The sequence below is a fragment of the Periplaneta americana genome, chromosome 13, assembly GCF_040183065.1.
Source record: "Periplaneta americana isolate PAMFEO1 chromosome 13, P.americana_PAMFEO1_priV1, whole genome shotgun sequence".
Classification (NCBI taxonomy): domain Eukaryota; kingdom Metazoa; phylum Arthropoda; class Insecta; order Blattodea; family Blattidae; genus Periplaneta; species Periplaneta americana.
Window position 1 is genome coordinate 26,577,814 of NC_091129.1, and position 20,070 is coordinate 26,597,883.

Consider the following 20,070-nt stretch of genomic DNA (forward strand, 5'->3'; position numbering starts at 1 on the left):
ATAGACACCACTGAAGATGTTCACCGCAGCAGTGAACGAAACGTTTGGTCTCACAACCAACAGACCACGGCCTCATAGCCCGGAAAACTTTTCTACTATTGACGCCGGCCGTGAAAGCCTGCACTCCAATATAAATTACTAATTAACAAACATTGTATTGTAAAGGATAAACAAAGAAATACTGCTCACTTAGGAAGGTAAGATGTGTCATTGGCGTCTGTTCTATTTCTGTAGCAGCTATTCCATTTCATTTTGTACCCGATTCATCATGATGTCATAAAAACACACAAAATACACATATTTCCTGCACAGTAAAGGAAGGAAGGTTGTCCACAGTCACATATTTTTCCGCACTTCTGCTGCGAAACAGATATCCTTCACATTCACAAACACTTGTCGTTCGTTTATCAATTTTGATGCATACCACGCATATTTCAACATGGCTTTGAATATAGGAACTGACAACTGAAAGTGAATTAAAATATAATAATAACAGTAATGATGATGATATTAATAATAATAATAATAATAATAATAATAATAATAATAGTAATAATATCAAGCTTTAAAAAATGAGAAGGCATTACGATTCGAACTCGGGGTGCCTGGATGACAAATCAGCATCCAACCACATGAGCTACGCCGTTACACACTCTAATGCTTCCCTATTAGGCACCTAACGGAAGCATGTCATAAACAATAGCCAATATTTCCAAAACGAGGGGTCATTGCCCACACATACCAGGTATGACTTTAAACAGTGTGTCTTGTACTTTCATGTCACAAAATCTGATTCAATTCGGTGATATACAGAGCGTGTCCTTTCCTTGTTAGTGAAACTTACAGCAGAGTCCGTATAGGCCAGTTTCTATCTGGTGCTTTTCCAATTCACTGCGGGCTAAATCAAGGAGTTACATTATCACCTTTACTTTTTAACTTCGATCTAGTATATGCCATTAGGAAAGTTCAGGATAACACAGATGGTTTGGATTTGAACGGGTTACATCAGCTACTTGTCTATGCGGATGACGTGAATATGTTAGGAAAATATCCACAAATGATTAGGGAAAACCAGGAAATTCTACTTGAAGCAAGTAAAGCGATAGGGTTGCAAGTAAATCCCGATAAGACTAAGTATATGATTATGTCTCGTGACCAGAATATAGTACGAAATGGAACTATAAAAATTGGATATTTATCCTTCGAAGAGGTGGAAAAATTCAAATATTGGAGTATTGAACCGATAAGTGATAGAGTATTTGTTGTAACATTTGCAATGCCGCACAACCCGGTTTGTTTCTCTTCTTTTATCTACATCGCTTACAATGCAGATACCAATGTTACGTCATTCATTGCGATCGGTGACCCTGCCTCACGTCAGCAGCATATGGTAACGTCTGATTCACATTGGGGAGAGACGTATTACCAAAAAAAAAAAAAAAAAAATGCATCTAGCTGCGCCATGGTTCGAAAACCTATGTTCATATGAACTTTTTCACTCAAAATGGCCTAAGATATCATATCCTAAATTTTTTACCTTTCCTCGTGAATCACCCTGTATGTTTCATAAACCGACAATTTCATAATAGCCTATATATCAATAAAGCGAAGAAAAAGTACATCCTTGACAACTGGAATGACTGTATAATTCTCTTAATTTACCATTATTTGCATTATCGCATGACCCGAATAGCTATTCTTACTGACCCAAGTTCATAGAAATAACACTATGTCATAAAGCTGGTAAATAAATTTCATTTTGAGAAATAAGGTGACCACGATGCATAAGTTCACTAAGAACTGTGTTTATTTTTTGCATTATTATTCTTTATTAAACAGGGTTTGGAGTTGAATGGGTTACATCAGCTTCTTGTCTATGCGGATGACGTGAATATGTTAGGAGAAAATCCACAAACGATTAGGGAAAACACGGAAATTCTAGTTGAAGGAAGTAAAGCGATAGGGTTGGATGTAAATCCCGAAAAGACTAAGTATATGATTATGTCTCTTGACCAGAATATTGTACAAAATTGAACTAGAAAAATTGGAGATTTATCTTTCGAAGACGTGGAAAAATTCAAATATCTTGCAGTAACAGTAACAAATATACATGGCACTCGGGAGGAAATTAAACGAAGAATAAATATGGGAAATGCCTGTTATTATTCGGTTGAGAAGCGTTTGTCATCTAGTCTGCTGTCAAAAAATCTGAAAGTTAGAATTTATAAAACAGTTATATTACCGATTCTCCTGTATGGTTGTGAAAATTGGACTCTCACTTTGAGAGAGGAACAGAGATTAAGGGTGTTTGAGAATAAGGTTCTTAGGAACATAGTTGGGGCTTAGAGGGATAAAGTTACAGGAGAGTGGAGAAAGTTACACAAAGCAGAACTGCACGCATTGTATTTTTCACCTGGAATAATTAGGAACATTAAATCCAGACGTTTGAGATGGGCAGGGCATGTAGCACATATGGGCGAATCCAGAAATGTATATAGAGTGTTAGTTGGGAGGCCGGAGGGAAAAAGACCTTTGGGGAGGCCGAGACGTAGATGGGAAGATAATGTTAAAGTGGACTTGAGGGAGGTGGGACATGATGATAGAGACTGGATAAATCTTGCTCAGAATAGGGACCTATGGCGGGCTTATGTGAGGGCGGCAATGAACCTCCGGGTTCCTTAAAAGCCAGTAAGTAAATAAGTATAGTTTCTTTTCTTGTTTTATTTATAATTATTTTGTTTTTCTATTATTTTTTGCACACCAGCATTATAAATGATCTTCATCGTCAGTGAAAATCGTTCAAAATACACCACATTAGTGAAGCAGTCCATTAAAATATAATCCTGCCAACTAGAACGTCATAAAATAAAATAAATTTAAATTAAATTAAATTATATTATGACGACATAACATGTTTCATAATAAACTATTATGGCCAAGATTATAATGTTAAGCTTCACGTCACGAATTATGACAAGGTTTATAACTGTATAACATTATAATTACAAACGTGTTTCATACGAGTATGTTATTATTTTTTTGCACAACAGCATTATATTTTTGGGGTTTGTGCACTTGGGGGGAAAATTAAACGCAGAATAATATTGTGGGAAATGCCTGTTATTATTCGGCAGAGAAGCTTTTGTCATCCAGTCCGCTCTCAAAAAACCTGAAAGTTACAATTTATAACATAGTTATATTACTGGTTCTTCTGTATGGTTGTGAAACTTGGAAATTCACTTTGAGAAAGGAACAGAGGTTAAGGGTGTGTGAGAATAATGTGCTTAGGAAAATATTTGGGGTTAAGAGGGATGAAGTTACAGGAGAACGAAGAAAGTGACACAACGCAGATCTGCATGCATTGTATTCTTCAACTGACATAATAAGGAACATTAAATCCAGACGCTTGAGATGGGCAGACCAAATAGTACGTATGGGCGAATCGAGAAATGTATATAGAGTGTTAGTTGGGAAGCCGGAGGGAAAAATACCTTTGGTGAGACCGAAACGTAGATGGAAGGATAATACTGAAATGAATTTAAGGTTTGATATGAAAGCAGAAACAGGATTAATGTTGCTTAGGATAGGGACCGATGGCGGGTTTATGTGAGGGCGGCAATGAACCTCCGGGTCCTTAAAAGCCATTAGTAAATAAGTAAATACAACTGCATTATACAACAATACAGAAATTATCTCAAATCAGTAATGATTGGTAGACTGATATCATGGTTTACTGAGAAAGGGGTTGCTATGACAAGAACGTCGTGTTGACTGGACACTTATAACCCGAACGAACGACGGAGGTGCTAACTCACCAACACGACATCTATGCGACATATGGGTACTTAAAACCACGATCGAAGCACCATCTATCTTCGGGAAGGGCATTTAAACTCTCACTTGACACAATAATTCGTCATCACTCGGGAACCATGGGCCAGTTTGACGCACTTCATCCTATAGGCAGGATTCTTATCCCAACAACATACCGTTGCTACAAGTTTAAGTATAGAACAGTCATTCGATACCATCTGGTATGACGGACTTCAGTTTAAGTTACAAAAACTCTCAATTCCTTATATATACATTCACTTCATAGCAAACTTTCTGGAACGAAGGACATTTCAAGTTCGTGATCACAAACAAATTTCCACCTCGAAACCGATTCATGTAGGAGTACCTCAAGGTTCTGTACTAAGTCTAATTCTATATCCAGCTTACGTACAAGATATTCCTTCGCATTCACAATGTCAGCTTGCTCTCTATGAGGACGATACCATCATATATATGAAGCATCTTAACATACAGTATGCCTGCAAAGATATGCAACACGCTCTCGACCAAATAACGCAATGGTCAACGAGATGACGGCTTAAAACGAATAGCACAAAATCAGAGGTTGTCATTGTCACATGACTTTTCCCGCATATAAACGAGCCACTTCATATCCAAAATCAAGCCGTCGCCTTCAGTTCATCAGCTAAATATCTTGGAATCCTCATTGACAAGAGATTAACTTTCACATCCATTCCGTGAGAAATAGAGCTTTTCAACTATTCATATTTTTATATCCCATCTTCAAGAAAATAATAAAGACGAAATTACAACCATACATATCCGTCATCAGACCACTCCCATCTTATAATCATGTGAAATATGTTCTCAAGCCCCCCCCTCCATCATCTTCCGGGAATTGACGGTCTCCAAAGTGCAGTTTGCAGAATTATCATTGAAGCAGATTAACACATTCGAAACACACAATTTTACAATGTACAATGATATTTTTGTTCACCTTAGGCCTAACATAAATATATCAACAATCACACCTACATCTGGTACTTATGTGAAAAATGAACTTAAATATGCATTAAAAATGATTGAAGTTGAGAAGGAAAGAGACAAAAAGTCACTGAAAATTAAGTTAAAAGACATTTACTACTAGACTATTCAAATATAAGGAACATTAAAAACTGAAAAAAGCATTGTTAAAATCACTTATACCTTTGCCATATTATTCTTGTTAATTTTCCTAACTTAGTATCAAATCCCAATAAAATTACTCCAGTATAACAAAGCTGTGTATAATGAAAACTAGAGTTAATTTTTAATTTTCTCTTTGATATTCATGATCAGCACAACAAAGGTGATAAGAATTGGCTATTTTCTTATTGAATTTACATATTCACTGTTGTACAGTGTTATTAATCTCATATCCTAGCTCAGTAGAGAAAATACTGATATTTCGTCACTTTTTTACTTACAAGATACGGCATAAACTTGTGCCTTGTTTGTTCACCTTAGGTCTAACAGAAATATATCAACAATCACGCTTACATCTGGTACTTATGTGAAAAATGAACTTAAATATGCATTAAAAATGATTGAAGTTGAGCAGGAAAGAGACAAAAAGTCACTGAAAATTAAGTTAAAAGACATTTACTACTAGACTATTCAAATATAAGGAACATTAAAAACTGAAAAAAAGCATTGTTAAAATCACTTATACCTTTGCCATATTATTCTTGTTAATTTTCCTAACTTAGTATCAAATCCCAATAAAATTACTCCAGTATAACAAAGCTGTGTATAATGAAAACTAGAGTTAATTTTTAATTTTCTCTTTGATATTCATGATCAGCACAACAAAGGTGATAAGAATTGGCTATTTTCTTATTGAATTTACATATTCACTGTTGTACAGTGTTATTAATCTCATATCCTAGCTCAGTAGAGAAAATACTGATATTTCGTCACTTTTTTACTTACAAGATACGGCATAAACTTGTGCCATGTTTGTTCACCTTAGGTCTAACAGAAATATATCAACAATCACGCTTACATCTGGTACTTATGTGAAAAATGAACTTAAATATGCATTAAAAATGATTGAAGTTGAGCAGGAAAGAGACAAAAAGTCACTGAAAATTAAGTTAAAAGACATTTACTACTAGACTATTCAAATATAAGGAACATTAAAAACTGAAAAAAAGCATTGTTAAAATCACTTATACCTTTGCCATATTATTCTTGTTAATTTTCCTAACTTAGTATCAAATCCCAATAAAATTACTCCAGTATAACAAAGCTGTGTATAATGAAAACTAGAGTTAATTTTTAATTTTCTCTTTGATATTCATGATCAGCACAACAAAGGTGATAAGAATTGGCTATTTTCTTATTGAATTTACATATTCACTGTTGTACAGTGTTATTAATCTCATATCCTAGCTCAGTAGAGAAAATACTGATATTTCGTCACTTTTTTACTTGCAAGATACGGCATAAACTTGTGCCATGTTTGTTCACCTTAGGTCTAACAGAAATATATCAACAATCACGCTTACATCTGGTACTTATGTGAAAAACGAACTTAAAAATGACTGAAGTTGGGCAGGAAAGAGACAAAAAGTCACTGAAAATTAAGTTAAATCGTTAGTACCAGAATATTCAAATATAAGGAAGATTAAACGCTGAAAAAAGCATTGTTAAAATCACTTATACCTTTGCCTAACTATTCCTGTTAATTTTTTTAACTTAGTTTCAAATGCTTATAAAATTACCCCCTTATAACAAGGCTTTGTAAAATGAAAACTAGAACTAATTTTTAATTTCCTCTTTGATATTCATGATCACCACAGAAAAGTTGATAAGTATTGCTATTTTAATACAATTTACATATTCATTGTTGTACAGTTTATTACTCTCATTTCCTAGCCCGGTACAGAAAATATGGACATTTCGTCACTTTTTTGCTTGTATGATACGGATACTGGCACTAGTCTCAAAATACGGACTGTCCGTAAAAAATACGGACGTATTGTAACCCTATCCAGTATCCTTCAAGCAGTAAGTTTTAATTGCACAGGGAAGTCTGAGAGGGTTGACAGTGTCGATGCCCTGACAGCCACAAATCACGTGCCTTTCAGAGATGATAAATCTGCGGCTAGAGAAGAACAGGTCACGTACCATCTAATGAGAAATCGACTTACTAGCTAATGCAAGTCTCGAGCATATTACCGTTTTCTCTTCATTAGTGGAGAAGTTTATACTCTGGTAATTACCAACTACGTGAACCTGACTACAGCGAAATAGTCAACTTGTATGGAATCAGTATTGATTCTGTAATATGAAAGAAGGCAATAATGACTTAACTGTTATTTATTTTTGTTAATGTATTAGGTCGCCTCAAAAGTAATCCGTTTTTTATTTCAGACATTTTGAACTTTTTAAAATTATTTTCTTTAGTTGGGCATTGCAATTTACACGACATCTGACATCTACTGACATGAGCCTGTCGCATTTAAACACATTAAATGCCATCGACCTGGGCCGGGATCGAACCCGCAACGACGAGCACAGAAGGCCAGCGCTATACCGACTACGCTACCGAGGACGACTCCGGTGGCTGATATGTACAGTATTCGCCTCCCATGGTGCACCGATGGGAGCGTCTACTGAAGAACAGCTATAGTTTTGGCGCATTACTAGATGATGATGGCTGGTGAGTAACTCAAAATTAAATAGGCCTAGGGTCTACCCGGCATTAGATAAAAAAAACAGACGGGATTCAATCTGCGACTGAATTGGAAATTTTAAGCAAAACGTTACGTCGACAATCTAAATGTTTGCGATACTCTGTTTTGTCTCTATGAACTCTCCTCTACCTCCTTTCGTTCCGGGTAGTTCTCTTGCCTTTGTACGTCAGTTAATGTCGGCATCGTGAAGCTGTTTTATAATTTGATAATTATTTTTTATTCCTTAAGTAATATATATTTTTTTAATGTTGCTAAGCATCGTTGGAACTTTCTAAAATCTATTTGATGAAGGATGAATAGAATAGAGAAAATTCTCTCCCGCACCGGGACTCGAACCCGGGTTTTCAGCTCTATATGCTGACGCTTTATCCACGAAGCCACACCGGATTCCAGTTCCGATGCCGAATCGAATCCCCTCAGTTTTAAGTTCTATCTCTCAGTTTTCCCTTTGGTGGCCTACCCTCATGTACTGTGTCACAATATGTGACAGTGGCACAATGTCCAACGCACAATGTACAGAGGTGCACTCATTACGAGTGACTAAGTGGCCGGGATCAGACGGGATGAGTGCCCTCTTGAATCATTAAGTGATCATGAAATTAGAAATAGTGAACAAATTAATATTCCATATTGTAGATTACACAAGAGCTACACAAACTTTTTAATTATGGGAATGAAATTATATTAATAAGCTCCCAAGTCAATATTATAAATTACCAATCAATAGCTTCAAAACTAGATTTTAATATTGGTTATTAAATAATCCTTTTTATTCTCTTGCTGAGATTGTCAACACAAATTTGTATGAAATTGTATTTTAATAAATAAGTTTAATTGCAATTTATTTAGTTTTCTTTAACTTAAAAGTTTCAAATTATTTAATGTTTTCATTGTATTATTTAAATTTCACTGTTTCTTTTATTAGTTTTTTTGAAAATGTATTTATATGTTTTGCAATGTATTCTGACAAAGCCTAAAACTGTATGTCTAATGGCCAAATAAATTGAATTGAATTGAATTACTTACGCATATCACGCACGAAAGTATCATATGTACATCGGTACATCATAATAAAAAATAAAATGTCTTTGTTCGTTAGTGTATATTCAGTGCTTCATGAGATGTTACATGTTTTATTTGGCAAGAGTGTGAAAATTATAGGTGATTTTGACATGGCCGCCCCCATGGAAGTTTTGATCATTCTTAGATGATTTAATTTTAGCGTATACGCGTATATCTAACATTTTTCATTGCTATAGTCGAAGCAAATGCGTTGCACTATAAACAAACGTAGTTAACGTGAAAGTATTTTTGCACCTCGATTGCAGAGGAGACTCGAACTTTCTTGAGTACAGAAATGCAAGACGTTTTACGTAAAAAAACCACACCAAGCTTCAACCGCCTTTTGTCTCCCAGTAACGACAGGGTAGTCTAGTTTACAAAAAGCTGACTGGACCTCGGGGCCATTCTGGGTGATATGACAAAATGAAAAATTCTACTCTCACCTGGGTCTGAACCTTCTCTTTCACTCCACAGCCCGTCTCTCTCTTGACAGATCTAACTTTACTGGATGTTATTTCGCTATATGCACATGTTATCTTTCTCCAGCTCGTGCTGTAGAGTCTATTGAAATAGGATGCGTTGACAAAATGAAACGAAGTCTGGAGAAAGATAAAATCGGAATATTTTTAACGCTGAGACACTCGGCTCCGAGGCATATCCAGTGTGGATCTTATAGAAGGCTCCAGTTTCAGCAGATAACAATGTGGGATGTTGTAACGGTTTAATAATAGACATCCACTGGGGAAAGACAATGGTAGTATTCATAAGCCAAACCTCCCATTGGCAATTCTTCGGGGTAGACTCTATCTTCGCCAGCGTCCATCTCCATTTCCCATATGACTGCATACTCCCTCTTGATTGCCACGCAGAAATTCTACACTTCATCAGTTGTAATTCTGCAGATTCCTGGCATACAACGCAATTTATAGTGTTGATGTTAATACTGTAGACATTAAAATGGATTATACAGGGACATCATTTTATTTTTACTTCAATTATTATTGTACCTGAGTTTTTGAATGTACAGGGATATCATTTTATTGTTACTTCAATTTTTATTGTACCTGAGTTTTTGAATGTACAGGGACATCATTTTATTTTTTCTAACTTTTCTAATATTAACCTGGCTATACCTTTGGATTAAAGCTTCAAAACCGGAAACACCGTTTTCTACCCCCTTCCACTGGAGTTCGATGATACTGGCGTAAAATACAAACAAATCACTTTACTAGGTATAGGAGGGAAGAAAAAGTAGTTCATCCATTTACGTAAAGTAGGAAATATCGCGATTTTGAGTTTGATAATTTCCATTAGGTTTTTCTTTAATCAAAATACAGTACTGTATTAACAATAAGTATTTTTACTCCATTCGGACGTATTCATTATGCAGTGTACATTATACTGTCTACAACACATTAGCGTACAATATAGAGAATGAAGTTAAATTGAAAAATAAACAAAATATGGATATTTAAACACATTTTGAAAATGGTGGCCGTTCATTTCGATACAAGCTTCAGTTCTTTTTTGCATATTATCGCACTATAAACTATTGTACCTAATTCCAATTACCAGTTTCGTCCTTCGTACTAGTAACTCATGTTAAAATAATTCTGTACATACTCTATAAAGGAGGACTTTACGTACTGTAAATTCAATCTTCACTTCTGACCAATCCGAAATGATAAAATTCCTCAGACATTCTATCTACTGTTCGTCCAAGTGGTTTTGTCGCAGGCTCGTAGAAAGGATGAAAATCACGTGACAATTAATTAACGAGGCCCTTCTATTTATTTTAAACAGTTGTATAATATTGCATAGACGTCCAATTCCTAACAGAAATTAATACTTTCAGAAAAGGGCTAAGATAGCCCAACTACTACCCTTTACAGAGGGACGAGCAGAAGCCGTTGAGGGAAACCGGGATGTGACATAGGCAAACGGACGACAGTACCTGTACGAGAATATAATTAAATACCTATATTGAAAGCGAACATATTTCCGGAACGTACTATACTCACTAACTCAGTACTGTTTGTGTTTACTATGACCGCAAGACGACTTTGACTGTATACGCTTGGTTCTATGTGGAGAACGGTTCGAAGTTTACTAGTAGAGGGGGTGGGAGTGAACTACATTAAAAAACTCAGGTACAATAAAAATTGAAGTAAAAATAAAATGATGTCCCTGTACTTCACTCCCACCCCTTCTACTAATGAAATTCCAACTCCACACAGAGCCAAGACAGCAGATAGTAAGCAGTACTGAGTTACTGAGTATAGTACGTTCCAAAAAATGTTCGCGTTTTCCAGTGACGAAAGAGCTTTCAATATTGAATCATATTTTCGCACAGGTACTGTCCGTTTGCCTACGTCGCATCCCGATTTCCCCCACCTGCTTCTGCTCGCCCCTCTGTAAAAGCTGGGCTGTCTTAGCTCTTTTCTGAAAACATTAATTTTTCTTAGGAATTGGGCGTTTACGTAATATTACACAGCTGTTTAATTTAACTTAAATAAAAGGGCCTCGTTAAGTAATTAACTGTCACGTGATTTCCTCCCTTTCTACAATCATGCGGCATAACCACTGGGACGGACAGTAGATAGCATGTCTGAGTAATTTTATATTTTCGGGTCGGGCAGAAGTGAAGATTGAATTAACAGTACGTAGAGCAGGTATAGAATTATTTCAACATGAGTTACTAGTACGAAGGACGAAACTGGCAATTGGAATTAGATGCAATAGTCTATAGTGCGATAATATGCACAAAAGAACTGAAGCCTGTATCGAAATGAATGGCCACCATTTTCAAAATTGTGTTTAAATATTCATATTATGATTAATTTTTCAATTTAACTTCTTTCTCTATATTGTACACTAATGTGATGTAGACAGTATAATATACACCGCATAATGAATACGTTCGCATGGATAACTCACTTCGTGAGTAAAAACACTTATTCTTAAAACAGTACTGTACTTTAATTAAAGAAAAACATATTGAAAATTACCAAACTCAAAATCGCGATATTTCCTAGTTTACGTAAATGGATGAACTACTTTTCTTCCTTCCTATACCTAGTAGAGTGATTTGTGTTTTACGCCAGTATCATCTAACTCCAGTCTTGGAGGGGGGAGCAAGCGGTGTTTCCGGTTCTCTAAAGGTATAGACAGGTTAATATTAAAAATGTTATTAACAATAAAATGATGTCCCTGTACATAATTTAAAGTGGAACAATTGTTATATTAATGTGATCCATATTTAAAATCTTGCATGTCTCTGCCATACACTCTCCGTTAACCGAGCATTACATGCATACTTCAAGCTTTCCGACCTCGAGTTTGAATCCCGTCAATGACAGTAATGTTACTTCCAGCAAACATAGTCAAAATATTTATTCCGCAGATTTCTCTATTATTTTAATCATTATAACTTCACTGATCTAGTTCTGTTGAATGTCATGCTACCTAGCGTTTAAAGCAAAAGTTTTCATAGTGGGCAGGAATCGGGACGAGGTGGGCATATATTGGGCAGTTCAGTGGCTGCAACTGAGTCGCTACTCTCCTAGTGAAAGGGTTTTAAGCTGGTGTCCATGAAGCCCTTGGAGGTCCTATAATGGGCTTCAGGGGGTCCTTGAAAGCCACATTTATTTTTCATTTCATCATCCATAATTAAAACTTTTCTTGTTTATTTCATCATCCCTAATTAAAACTTTTCTAACACTTGTTTATATTATTTAAGTCATGTTATAGCTTCTGCTATATGATATTATGGATAGTCATGTATGAGAGATTGTTTAATACTAAGGTTTATTGAAAATCATCTGTCAAGCGAGGTTGATTCCAGGGATCCGGATTGTTGAAGTGGAATGCAATTGTTTTAATAAAAATGAAACTGAATCAACAAAGGGCGGCCAGTAGAGGGTACCCAAGAGTTGGAACTTAATCTGAGACAATTCTGTCCGACGCCGGGGTGGCTATCCGGTGTGGCTTAGTGGATAAAGCGTCAGCACTTAGAGCTGAAAACCCGGGTTCAAATCCCGGCGCCGGAGAGAATTTTTCTCCGTTCCATTACTCTTTTATCGTATGATGACGCAGAATATCTGCATGGAAATATCATATGTATTTCGGTACATTAAAATAATATAATGAATTAACAAAGCCTTCTTGACTAGTAACCGTCTACAGAGTTCAATGAAGATTCCATAGTTGGCACAACTGATAACAAGAAAACAGCTAATCATAACACACCACTGCCATCTAGCGTAATGCTGAGATGGTACAATAATACATTTGAAGACAGTTGTATTTTCGTAAGTCAATTAATATTTTGTTGTATTGAAGTACTTCGTTACTTCTAATCTTTATATACTTTCTTCTACTCGTGTAATAGTCAATTCAATCCCACTCGAGTTTTGATTTTCTCTAGTTAAATCAAAACCTCTAGAGAGATTACTGTTGATAAATCAAAATGTTCGCTTCCAGCGTCCTCATAGCTCCGATATGAACACTTGATTCTTTGATAACAGCACAGTCTAGTATATACAATCACGAGGTTCAGTACTTAAATATGCATCCATAGATAGTTGCTAACCACCAGGATCGCTACTATCGCCTCATCACAGAGACTTTTCCTAGCAGACGATAAAATGCATTGTACTTTCGATATCGTGTTCTTTTGAAAAAATTAACACCTTCCTTCCACTATTGAAATATGAAATACATAAGGTTTATATATTATTCTCATAAAATATATAGGCCTATTACGTTTTATAAACTCACCTTCCTGGATCTTCCGGAAGAAGGATAACTCTGACCTCTTTTTCTTACAATTTATAGTACTACAAACGTCTCCTTGTCCCATATTATTATTCAGATTATTGTATTTTACTCAATTACAGTTATTACAACCGATAACGAACATTTCACAGTTTACACAACTTTTCACAACAGTGCGAAATACGGCACAATCAATGACTCTTCGATCCAGACCAGGCCGTAATGTATGTTCGGGTTTTTTATTTCAGTGTATGGAGCTCAGTGAAATATTATATTATAACTTTATTGCATATCATTGCTAAGTTTTATTTGGTGTAGTGTGTCCATAACTTCCGTTTACTTCTTGTTGCATAATATGTTGCAGAAATAATTACAAAACTGTGTTATTTTAATGTGAAGAGAATTTTACATGTTAATATAATATGTTCGCATCAACATTTTAAGTTTAGAATGAAAGCTCTTTCGAGGCTTAATAAAAAAGAACATAAGTTAAATATAGTAAACATAACCTACAATTTCCGTAATTAGTGGCAAGGCATTGGAGACCACTAAAATTAGACAGAAAGTGGCAACCGATAAAGTAAACATCCTGGTTGAGTGTTAGAGAAGGCCGTATGGTCTTAACTCTGCCAGGTTAAATAAATAAATTATTATTATTATTATTATTATTATTATTATTATTATTATTATTATTATTATTTCAACATATCAAAATATCGTGCGGTGCAATTGAAAATTATTGAATCATGCTTAGATGAATGTACAAGAATTTCGTAATAATTAATCGAATTGAAGGCAGGTATTACACATACTGTATGAACAACGTAAATTTCACACCAAAAATAATATTACACCTTAACTCGCAAGTGAATTATATCTGAAGTATCTCATATCTGAAGTATCTCATAATCATTGTTTTAAATTTTATTAATACAATTACACAACATTTTAGAAAAATCTATGTTACTCTTTATGCATTCCAACTAATTTATATGGTTGAAACGCCGCCCTTCGTGATCGGGTTAAGCAAGTCACATGGTCTGCCTTACGGCCTGTATTAGATCATTATGGCAGTGACACAGTCTATTGTTCCTAGTACTCACAGCGCTCCAAGCGGCTAGCAACTATCGCGAGAAATGCAAAAAATCATCACAAGTTTCGTGACTATACTGCTAGACTGTGATAATACCAAAGCATCGCTAGGTCGTTTCTTTTATCGTTTATCGTTGCTCCAACGTATACGTACGCTAAGACGATATACTGATAATGGTGTAGAGTTGAAGGTAGAAGAGGTGGAGAGAGAGAGAGAGAAACTGGAATGTTCAACTCACACACACATGCAAGACCGTCTTCTCCATCCTTCATTAATTAAATCACCTGAAAATTTTCTACCCCTTCAATTAAAAAGAATTCTCATACAAACATTGGTGCTGCCACATTTTGACTTTTGCGACATTCTACTAACAGATTTAAATTCTAACTTAGCCCAAAAATTGCAGCGCGTTCATAATGCCTGCATACGTTTCACTTGCAACATCCGCAAATACGACCACATTACACCTTCCCTTGAAACACTCCAATGGGTAAGATTACAGGACCGAAGATATATCCATTCACTAATCTTCCTATATCGCATCATCAATAATTCTTCGCCTGACTATATCTCGGTGCGTTTTAATTTCATATCCTCTTATCACAGCCTGGGTACTCGTTCTAAAAATGACCCTTTATTATCTATGCCTTGCCATAAAACAGCTCACTATTCTTCCTCTTTCACAGTATCAGCAATTCGTTTCCGGAACTCCCTACCCAGCTCCCTCCGGAACTGTCGAACGATATTGCAATTTAAAAGTGAATTGTTTAAACACGTGACCAGTATTCAGGTTTAATTCTCCTTTGTGTGTATATGTGTATATATGTAATTTTCCTCAGCGTTGTATAGTTATAATTTACACTTGAATTTGTTATTCTTGTAATTTGTAATATTGGCTCACCTACCGCTTGCATATTCATTGAGTGTAACTTCTAGCCTTATATTATTTTGTGATTATTATTTAGTATGTGCGCATTATTTTACTCCACTTGTGCTTGTACAGGGACATCATTTTATTTTTACTTAAATTTTTATTGTACCTGAGTTTTTTTAATGTACTTCACTCCCACCCCTTCTACTAATGAAGTTCAACACAGAACCAAGGCAGCATATACAGCCATAGTAGTCTTACGGCCACAATAAACAGTACGTTCCAAAAATATGTTCGCGTTTTCCAGTGACGAAAGAGCTTTCAATATTGAATCATTTTCGCAAAAGTACTGTCGGCCATTTGCCTACGTCGCATCCCGGTTTCCTCCATCAGCCTCTATTCCCCCATCTGTAAAGCTTAGTGGCTAGGCTGTCTTAGCTCTTTTCTGAAAACATTAATTTCTGTTAGGAATTGAACGTCTACGTAATATTATACAACTGTTTAAAATAACTTAAATAAAATGGCCTCGTTAAGTAATTAACTGTCACGTGATTTTCCCCCTTTCTACGACCCTGCGACGTAACCACTTGGACGGACAGTAGATAGTATGTCTGAGTAATTTTATCTTTTCGGATCGGGCAGAAGTGAAGATTGAATTTACAGTACGTAAGGTACTCTTTTATAGAGTAGGTACAGAATTATTTCAACAAGAGTTACTAGTACGAAGGACGAAACAGGTAATTGGAATTAGGTACAATAGTCTATAGTGCGATAATATTCACATTAGAACTGAAGCCTGTATCGAAATGAACGGCCACCATTTTCAAAAATGTGTTTAAATATCCGTGTTTGATTACTTTTCAATTTAACTTCAATTCTCTATAGTGTACGCTAATGTGATACAGACAGTATAATATACACTACATAATGAATATGTCCGCAAGGACAGCTCAGTTCGTGAGTAAAAACACTCATTGTTAATACTGTGCTGTATTTTGATTAAATAAAAACCCAATGAAAATTATAAAACTCAAAATCGCGATATTTCCTAGTTTATGTAAATGGATGAACTACTTTTCTTCCCTCCTATACCTAGTAAAGTGATTTGTTTGTGTATTACACCAGTATCATCTAACTCCAGTCGTGGAACGGGGTAGCAAACCGTGTTTCCGTTGATCCAAAGGTATAGCCAGGTTAATACTAGAAATGTTAGTAAAAATAAAATGATGTCCCTGTATAACTATATAAATTTTTATCAGTGTTCTTTAAATATTAGCCTGTAAAATTCTATCAAATTATTTTGTTTCTGGCTAAGTGGAAGAGAAGGCCTGATGACCTTAACTTCGCCAGAATAAATAAATAGATATTAAAGAGAGAGAGAGGGGGAAGGGGAAGGGCTGAAGGGAGAGAGGGGAAGGGGAGAGAGAATTGGAGAGGAAGAGGGGGAGAGGATAGAAGGGAGAGAGGGGAAGGGGGAGAGAGAATTGGAGAGGAAGAGGGGGAGAGGAGAAGAGGGAGAGAGGGGGAGAGACAGGCGAACAGAAAGATAGAGAGAGAGAGAAATTTAAAAAATCATGTCTGATATTTTATCTAACTCTACCATTACGATTAATTGAAGTGTCGCACGGCATCAATTACAAATCAGTAATAACAAACAGGCGTTTAAACCTCCTCGTTTTAAAGTTGAACAACTCTTTCCTTTCTACGCACCAGTGTACTTGATTGCTCCTGTAAAACGCCTAGAAGTTTAGTGGTAAAGTGATGATATACGAGTGGGATGATGATCAACCAGATTTATAAGCGTTCTATAGAGATGGCAACAGAAACAAGGGAGCCTACATCAAACACATCGGTGTGTGTAATGCCATTCTGATCAAGGAAAATCCTGACAATGCATAAAAGCTTAAAAATTACAAGCTCTATAGCTAGTGCTTGTACATATATATTGCTACAGTCACCCGGAGTCTGTTATGTATATAGAACATCGGTAGAGTTTGCCAAGTCTGTTGTCCATATTCAGGACAGTGTTGCAAAGCCAGTATACTTACACAAAAGTATAGGAACTAACCATTAAAGCCGGTTCCGAAAGAACGGCACATATCCATAAAGTGCAAAGGTGTTGTGTTGCTAGGAAGCATGTGAAACATAATTGTCATTTACTAGTTCCTGTATTTTATAAATTCATCGTTTGTTAATATGCTAATATGTATATATTACATAAACCTACAGATACAGATATACGACTTAAGTGCCCTTTTTCCAAGGATACTTTTATTTGCTTTAAATAAACTTAAGGAGTGATAAAAACGAAAAAATAAATAAAGGTAAAACTATTTACATAATAATTTCAAATATAAAAAATGATTAATATAAAAAGTATTTGAATGAACAGTACAGTAATAATAATAATAATAATAATAATAATAATAATAATAATAATAATAATAACTCATTAAACAACTTATTTTACAAAACTTTTCTTGTCTATGCATAGGCATAATACTATTTTCTTTTTATATACATTGAGATTTTTTCAACATTAATCTCACTAGACGTTTTGATTTTATCGATAAATCTGCGAGTGGAACACGAGCAGATTTATCTAGAGAAAATCAAAACTCGAGTGGGATTTAATTGACTATTACACGATTAGAAGAAAGTATATAAAGATTAGAAGTAACGAAGTACTCCAATACAATAAAATATTAATTGACTTACGAAAATACAACTGTCTTCAAATGTATTATTGTATCATCTCAACAGTACAAATATTACGCTAGATGCATGCTAGATGGCAGTAGTGTCTTTATACAGACACTGTAATGATTACTATTCAATAAATCTTAATATTAAACAATCTCTGATACGTGGCTATCCATAATATCATATAGCAGAAGTTCTTTTTATCCTCTCAGAGCAGAAGCTATAACATAACCTAACTAATATACACAAGTGTTAGAAAATTTTAATTAATGACAATGACATAAGAAATAAACATGAATAATTTTAAAAGGAATAATTATTGAATGTACAATTTTCAAATTTGAATGTGGCTGGTGGTTCAATTGATGTTATATTGGACGTGTGCATAATAGAAGTGGAACTCGTTGATTTAGGCCTACATGGTGTATTCAACTTATTTAGGATTTCCGAATGGTGCTCTTCATTTATTTGTAAATCGGATTTCAGAAGATGCATAGGTATGATCAGTGATTTTTATTAATTCTTGTTCTTGAATGCCAATGCGAGTCATATTTGAAACTGCTGTGCATCGACTGGAGTGGTTTGTAATTTTATATGTATTTTTGACGTCGAGACCAGCTCAATTTCAAATGTTGGCAAACAAAGAAACAAATGCTAGGGACGCGATAAAATTAAACAAATGCTAGGGACGCGATAAAATTAAACAAATGCTAGGGACGCGATAAAATTGTGCGATAAGCAGCCATGATTGGTTGAAATACGTCCTTTCGTACCGTTTTATTGGTCAAAAGTAGTATGACGTAGTAAGAGTGTAATAGTCAGGACAAATTCTAGCCATTTCACGTCGTCCTCGTTTAAGTACTTAAATAGAGATCTTATGTCATAAACCTTGGCTTGACTGGTTGTTGGGAATGGAACAATCGTAGGTTTGATATCATCATCATCATCATCATCATCATCATCATCAACATCAACATCACGGGTTGAGCCTGTAGGCCCGTTCCGTCCCCATTAGAATTGTTGTCTCCAACGAAACCTAGGACGACCAACATTTCTCCTTCCTCTTGGAGCATACTGGAAAGTTTTCTTGGGAATTCGGTGATCCTCCATCCTTTCTAGATGTTCCATCCACCTATTTCGTTGATGTGTTAACTTTTGTGTTATTCAATCTATCCCTAATTATTCTTTTCTGATATCTCCATTCCTCTTGTGTTGTAATAAAGAATGTCCCGCTACTGATCTTAGGAATTTCATTTCTGAGGTTTCTAGTCGTCTTTTGTCTCTTTCTGTTAAGGTCCATGTCTCTGCTCCGTAAAGTAGTACTGGAAGGGCTACTGTTTTGTAGAGTATTAACTGTGTTTCTTTCGTTGTTCTTTTTCCTAAGCTCCGTGTAATTGTTCCACATATACCTTGAAATCTATGCATCTTTTCTTCCATATCTCTTTTTTCCACATAAGAAATGTTGCATCCTAAATATTTAAAATTACTAACTTGCTCAATAATTTTGGAGTCAATAACTATTTTCGACCTTTTATGCTGGTTCCCTATGAAAGCCATTGTTTTGTTTTAGTGTGTGACATTTATAAATTATAGCTTTTGGTTATTTGACTCAGTTTACAAGCTGCAGTTTGGAGGTTGTATTCTGTATCAGCAATTACCACTTGGTCGTCTGCAAAAAGTAGGCAATTTATAGGTGTTTCATCTAAGATAAAATCACAGTTTAAAATATTCAGCCAGTCATCAATGGCTTTGTTAAGATATATATTAAATAAAGTGGGTGATAGTGGGTACCCTTGTATAACACCTCCATTAATTTCTGTTGTTAATTTACCTGGACCTTTCCCTTTGTCAGTGCAAATAGGTTTGATATCATTATATCTATTTATATTCAGTTTGATGAAATAGGCGAAGGGAATTCATAAGGGGTTGTAATTTTCGAAGCACCACTTTGTATTTCACTACAACGTACTTCATAATCGTACATGGAGTCTTCATGAAATTGGGCGTTAAAGCTGTATCCCAGTCTTTTA